The sequence below is a fragment of the Athene cunicularia genome, assembly GCF_003259725.1.
Source record: "Athene cunicularia isolate RWA chromosome 20 unlocalized genomic scaffold, athCun1 chr20_part1, whole genome shotgun sequence".
Lineage (NCBI taxonomy): Eukaryota > Metazoa > Chordata > Aves > Strigiformes > Strigidae > Athene > Athene cunicularia.
This window is the reverse complement of record NW_020799125.1, coordinates 10,107,609-10,114,413: the sequence shown is the minus strand read 5'-3', so window position 1 is coordinate 10,114,413 and position 6,805 is coordinate 10,107,609.

Here is a 6,805-nt window from a genome sequence, read left to right as displayed (position 1 = left end):
GGGACCTGATGCGGGGGATGCGCGGGCCGGTACCGCCATGGCCGCCCCCGGCGCCGCCTCCCAACTTTCTGCATCCCCCTTCGGCATCAGCCCCCCGGGGTACACTGGGAGCCTTTCGCGGGTGGTACCTTGGGTAACAGCGCCTAAAAGCCGCGAGGAGCCTCAAAAGGAGGCAGGGTTAGTTCGAGCCTTCTTGGGGTTGCATGTCGGAGCAACAGATGAGATGGAAGGGAAGAGGCCAAAAGTAGGAAAAACAACCCAAAATGTTGTAATGTAATTCCCTCCTCTCCCCTTCTCCCCTTTGCGCATCTGCCCAGGGGCGGTGGCACAGGGTCAGGTGGAGCAGGGTCAGGGTAGGGCCGGGTCCCTCCGTTCGCAGCCGCGGGCACGGGCAGAGCTGGCTTCGGCTTCCCCTGGCGTGAGGGGGGGCAGGGGAAAAGACACGTAGGAAATGTGAGTGTAAAACCACAAAGATGAGTGGGAAGGGGGAGAGGGTAGGGAGGCCCTGCACTGGGAAACTTTTAACCTCGGCGTTGGTTTCCTAGGTTACTGCTGTTTCTCTTAAATTACCTTTCCCGCCCCCACACGCACCAGCGAGGACAGTGTCTCTGTTCGATGCTGGAGGCGAGGAAGAGGGGACGCGCACGAAGGCGACGTGACGTAAGTCCTGGCGCTGGCCTTGGCATTAGCACTGGCCTTCCCCGCCTTAAGGGATGCGACTGGGACGCGGCGAGGCCGTGCAGGGGTGGTCGCCTCCTGGCAAGTGCTGCTGGGCCAGGATGGAAAGGTTGGATGCTGTTAGTGTTGCCAGAGGGCTCAGGTGAAGAAAGGAGGTGGAGATGATGGTCACGTCTCTGTGGCAGGACCACGAAATGCTTGTGCTTCCAATCTGGGGCTTTGCTTTGCCATAAGACCCTTGGAGTACTCTAACTTCTGCCCAGTGGCGTCTCCAGGCAGGTCTGGAAGGAGCCTCGGGCTCTGTTAGGATGTGAAGCTCCCTCATACCTCTCCCAGAGTGGCCTCTAGGAGCTCTGAGGCAGTGGGAGAGGGAGGAGAGCACAGTGTGCTGTTGGCCCTGGGTTTCGGTTGTTCTCAAACCAAGGCAAAGCATCCGTTTGTTTTGCTGATGAGGTGCTGGTTTCTGGCAGGTGCCTACAGCCCATGTGGGCCCATGGCCCGTGGTGGGACAGAGGTCCTCGCTGATGTCTACAGGGGTGATTGTTCCTGTGGGGAGACCTAAGCATGTGCTGCAGTCCTTGTGAGGCTGGGACCTCAGCTTCAGGGAAGTGTAAGAGAACTTCTGTACCAAAACTGTGGTGGTAACGATGATAATGCTGTGGCTGTGAGGACTTCTTGTGCTGTGCAGGCAGCCAAGAGCTAATCAGTAAAAGCAGAGAGTGTGTCCCAGTTTCCAAGATGATCAAATTTAAAAAATAATAAAATACACAGGTTTCTAGTGAAAGAAAAGCAAGAGTTTGGGAACGCAGGACAGCCAGTTCCCTCGTGTTTCTTTAAACGTCACAGTGGAAAATCACTTGGGGCTCCTGTGCTATGCCATGGGCCTTGGTGGCCACAAGCTCTGGGCTCCCTGACGTGTGCTACCGACACACATGGTGTTCCCGCAGCGCGTGCAACCCTCCCGAGAGGCAAGATGGGCCGTGCTGGAGAGAGAGAACATTAGCCTGAAGAGCTGCCCTATCTTCAGCCTCATCTCTCTGATGCCAGATACTTTCCCTGTGGCCTCCTTGCTGCACCTGCACATCTCACCCCATCCTCAGTCCCCTCCTCTGGTGTCACCCAGCATCCTGAGCAGCACCCATCCTCTCACCCCTCTTCCTTCGCAGGGATGAGAAGTAGAGCTTTGCTTTAATGCTTCCTGGACAGAAGCGTGGGAGCTCCAGGTGGAAGTATCGGCTTGTGTACACAAATAGTGACTGTGTATCTAGGGAGGCGAGGCAAAGCCACGCGATCAATGGCCAGCAATACTAGGTTGTTGGCCAACTTCCCTATTTTTATCTGGATGTGCTTTCTGGGCGGAAAAAGGGTGCCTAGGAAAACCCAGGTGTATGACAGCTCCACCTCATGTGGCAAATACACTGATGTGTTCCCCTCCTTGAAGACCAGCCTTTACTGGCACAGCATTCACATGGGAACCAGAGGGGGAAGTGATCTGGAGTCAGGCTAATCACTTTCAGTGCAGGGTGGTTTTAACCATGAGCAGTGACTGGCCCAGTTCTCCCCGTGAAGACAAGCCATACTGGCGTGGGGAGCAGAGGATTGGGGCTGGCAGGAAGGTTAGGGTTTGCTTTTCGTGGTGGGACTGGTTTGGCCCTAACTTGCAATATGAGTGAAGGCGTGAGCAGAGGAGAGTAGCCAGCTGTCAGGAGGTGAGATGTTCTTCACATGGAACAGCATCTCCATCAGACAATGCCTGGGGGTCTACAGGTCAAAGACTGATATGTTCATGGGTTGGTAATGAATATTCTTTGTGTTTCTTGAAATACGGAGAGCAGAAAGGAACTTCAGACCTTCCTGGACACAAGTTAGTTGTCTAAGTAGGAATGATCCTGGGTTTTTAACCATTTTATAACAGGTGAGTATCCACAATATATCACATACTGAGGTCTTGGACTCGGAGCACGTCTGTGTAGATGTCTGTGTTTTGGAGAGGTAGCTATCTCCCTGAACACCCCAGCATGGAGGACCTGTGCTCCTTTCTCTGGACCTGGTGTGTTTTGCAGAAATCGAGAAGTATATTTGTCCCAGATAGGGATGGGCAGTGCTGGAGAACCTGGCTTTATTACTGACCCTGTCGAGAAGAGCACAGCCCTTGCGGCTGCAGCTCGGGAAGCCTGTGCTGTGGTGGGCAGTGCTTGAGGGGACAGAGGGGCAGATGGCTCATCTCCAGATGGCCTCAGGCACATAGGCTAAAGCTGCCGTGTGCTGGGAGGAGAGGGCTTCTGGGCACAGTCACAGTCATCGTTACTTGGCGTGGTGCCACTTGTTTCAGAGCTTTGACATCACTGTGGGTGGTGTTGTGGAGCTGCTGCCTTCCCAGGATCTGTGGGTGCTTGTCTGTCAGTACTTCTGATCTCCTTTGAACTCTGGGTGGTTGCAGCAGTCAACCAATTGTTTGCCTTCACCTTCATGAAGTGCTATGTTTTGGTGGTGCTTGGCTTGGTGGTGCTTGCTGCCCTGGGGCTTACAGGGGAGCAGAGCCTGAGCAGGCCCCCGGTCACCCCGCTGCTGGGGAGGAGCACGCCTGCGGGAAGGGCCCATCCCTCGTGCCTTCGATGCCTCAGCAGCGGTGCGCTGTCGGCATGACAGCTTCTCCCTGACCAAAAGGGTGTGTGGCTGCCAGTTCCACTGGCCACCCTGCTTGTGCTTGGAGGCGATGGGACATCTTTTATCTCAAGTTACTTACTGAAGCGAGCGGGATCTGAGATGGCCTCTGGAAGGAGCTTTTGGCACATAAGGACAAGCCCTTAGTGTTGAGCAACATCTCTTCCCAGTGGTGAGACTGGACCAGGGGGGTGCTGACTGGGGAGCAGCCTGTGTGTGATGGGTTGGGTGGCATCACTGCACACGCTGGTGCTGTTCAGGCCTCGTTGACCACCACTGAACTGCCCAGGGAGGTGTTGGGGTCATGGCACGTTGGTGCTGAGAGGAGGGGGGAGCCCTTGGTGGTGTGACAGCCCTCTTCTTCATCCCCTTGCTTTGTGACCCTTGTGTAGCGCTTTGTGAGCATCGCATAAAGAGTGACCTTGTGTGTTAATTGTCAGCGTGTGTGTCCCCTGCTCCTCCCCTCCGTGAGCCGCTCTGACTCAGCAGCGGGCAGAGCAGGGGCTCCGGCCAGCTGGGCTCCCAGCTGAAGAACTTCTTCTGTTGGAAAGGACCCATCTCCTGCTCCTTGTTAAACTCTTCAGCTCGCGCCAGAGCGCTGAGGCTCCCGATGAGCAGAATCAGCTGAGGAAAGGGGAGGAGGGGGCAAACTTGTCTGTGCGGGAAGCCTTTTGCTTTGAAAAGCAGTCACCTCCTTCTTTTGTACTTCTTCAAAGCTGAAACTGTGCAAAATGCAATCCTGGTTTGTGCAAGAAAAAGTAATGTTTTTCAATTAATACTTGTTTTCATCCAGAAGAGTTTCAGCCAGCTCTAATTACCAATGGATTGCTTTATTGCTAATCATCTCTGCAGAGGGCCTGGCTGTTGCGATGGGAAGAGCTCTAATAATTTTCTATTCTATTTGTTAATCACCCAAAGCAAAGTAGAGCTAATCCCTCGAGTCAGTTGTCTTTTATGCAATTTTTTTTAAACTTCCTGTGTTACGTAATTCTTCTTTTAATATAAAAGGGTCTTGCATTCATAACTTCACATGCTGGGGGGTTATAGGCCAGCTTCTAATTGATCTGTTTGCCTTGAAACACGTCAGGAAATTTAGAGTTTGCTCAGAGAGTGAGCTGAAAATCTGGAGCAGATGTTTGTTTTATAGGGGAGAGAGAGGGGGGAAAAAACCACCTCGAAAAAACCCTGGTTACATTCTTGCTTTCAGTGAAATGAGCTCAGTCCCGTGGAGGTGGAGAAAAGCTGTTGCCTGTGTAAAAGAAAAGGCAGGAACTGGCAAATATTAATACAAAGTGACTCTGAAGAGTGGCTTGTACTCGCCTCAGCCTTTCCAACTACCTGCCTCTTTTGTTAGTCCACTGAGGCACAGCTTTTTTTAAACTTATTTTTTTGAGGCTATCTGAAGAAGCCAAGGTGTTTGGAGCTCTGGAGAAGTGAGCACACCGGAATGGCTTTCAAGCATAAACAGACTTCAGAGTTGGGTGCTCTTGGGATGCAGGATGGCCTCTGCACTGGCGGGTCCCCCTCCTGCTCCTCCACCTCACGGCTGCCGGACGGGGCCCCTCTGGTGGGCAGGGGCTGGGAGGAGGGGAGCTCGCTCCTGAGGTACCTTGAGTAGGGGGGTGCCGAAATTGCTGGTGTGGGAAGCTGAGAGCATGGCTTGTGACCGTTGTAATGGTTAAAGCTTCCCCCGCTGAAGCTCTGCTGTGGGAGTTTCTTGAGTGAAGGGGTTTTTGTGTCATTACCAGTCCCCTTCCTGCTTACTAGGATATTTGTGTTAAACTGGGGCAAGCGAACGAGCTCTGCTCTGCCTTCACCTCCAAACTGAAACAGCCTCTTCCCCTCGCTTTACATCCCTTTGTCATCTCCTTTCTCTTCTTGGTACCATCTTCTGGGAGGAATGGGTTAGACGGCCCCTACTCGGGCAGGAGTCACAACTTACCTCCTCCCTCAGCATCTCAAATGCTTCTCTGCACCCTGGAGAGCCGCTGGAGGTTAGCCAGCTGCGAGACCTGCACCCACATTGTCCATCCGTCGCCTTCCTTCATTTACCAGTCAGCCACGTGGAAGGTATTGGCTTATGGGTTTTAAGCCCACTAATTAAAACGTGCTGGAGAGGTTTTGCACAGTGTCGGACCGATTACTTCTCACCTACACCAGGGGCCTGAGCACTCCAGGTTTTTCAGGGCAGAAGCAATGCCGTTTGGCTTTCTTCCTGCCTGCAGGCAGCTGTGTTGGCTGGGCACTGTGTGTGGTGAGAGCGTCTGAGTAAGCTGGATCTGAACATCTGGCTTTGTAGAGGGGCACCTCGTGTGCTCAGTGCCGTCACCTCCCAACTCTGGGGGCAGTTCTGTCCTGGGATTTCGTACAGGAGTTTTAACGTGCCCCGTCTCCGAGCTGAGCCAGCAGTTGCCGAGCCCAATCTGTGATCTTTTTACTGCTCTTTGTTTTAGCTCCCTTGACTGCACAGCGGGGGTGGTCGTCCTTATCAGCAGAGCGTTTGCTCAGCTCTGTTATCTAATCGCAGTGGTGTGCACTGTGAACATCCTGAAGACGTGCGGGCTGTTAGCGATGCCCATTGCCTGTCCCTGTGCCAGCAGGCCTGTGACCTTCTGCATATCTTGCAGATTGCAGATGGAGGAGGCTTGCCTGCAGTGTCAGCAGGAGTCTGGGGGGTCGAGTCCATGCCAAAGTCCCCATCCCTGAGCAGGGCAAAGGTCCCCATCCCCAAGTGTGGTGTGTGGTAGAGCAGGCTTGACCACCGAGTTGCCCAGGGGGTGCAGCCTTTGTTTTAGTTTTTGTGATCCTGGGAACTTGGGCACTGCTCTTTGGCTGAGACCACTTCCAGCTTCCAGAGAGCACTGGGACTCTTGTGTCCCTTATGAAGTGGCCCAAGTGACACTGCTGCACTGTGATGGGCAGTCTAGCCGGGATGTAAAACTTACCAACACGTGGGATGGAGCAGGAGCTCTGTGAGTACAAGTGCTCAGTTGAGACTGCCTTATGGTTCTGGCTACATCACACAAGCTTCTGCCTCTGTGCTCTCTGACCAGCTGCAGCAGCTCAGCCCGTGGATGGTAACTCCTGAAAGCTGCTGGAAGTGCAGCACATTTGGTTGTGTGTCCATCTCCTCTGTGCCTGCCGAAGTGGGATCCTGCTGGGCTGGTTGTTGCAAACGGTTTGTGCTGAGCATCTCATCCAGGCCATGAAACTGGCTGGCAGGAGCTGTGACACTTCAGATCAGCCTGCTCTCAAGCATGGTGATTGTCACTCCTGTGAGACTATAGACATACAGCAGGACCACGCTCGCTGTTGGTGGGCCATAGTTCATTAGGTGAAGGGGCCAACAGCGATAGTCTCTGCTTAATGGCAGGTCAACCAAAAGCTGGGCTGGTGGTTTGAGTTTGGAAGTGTGTGACTGCTTCTCGGAGCTGGGTGGCCTGGCTGCGGCCGGGTTGGTAGG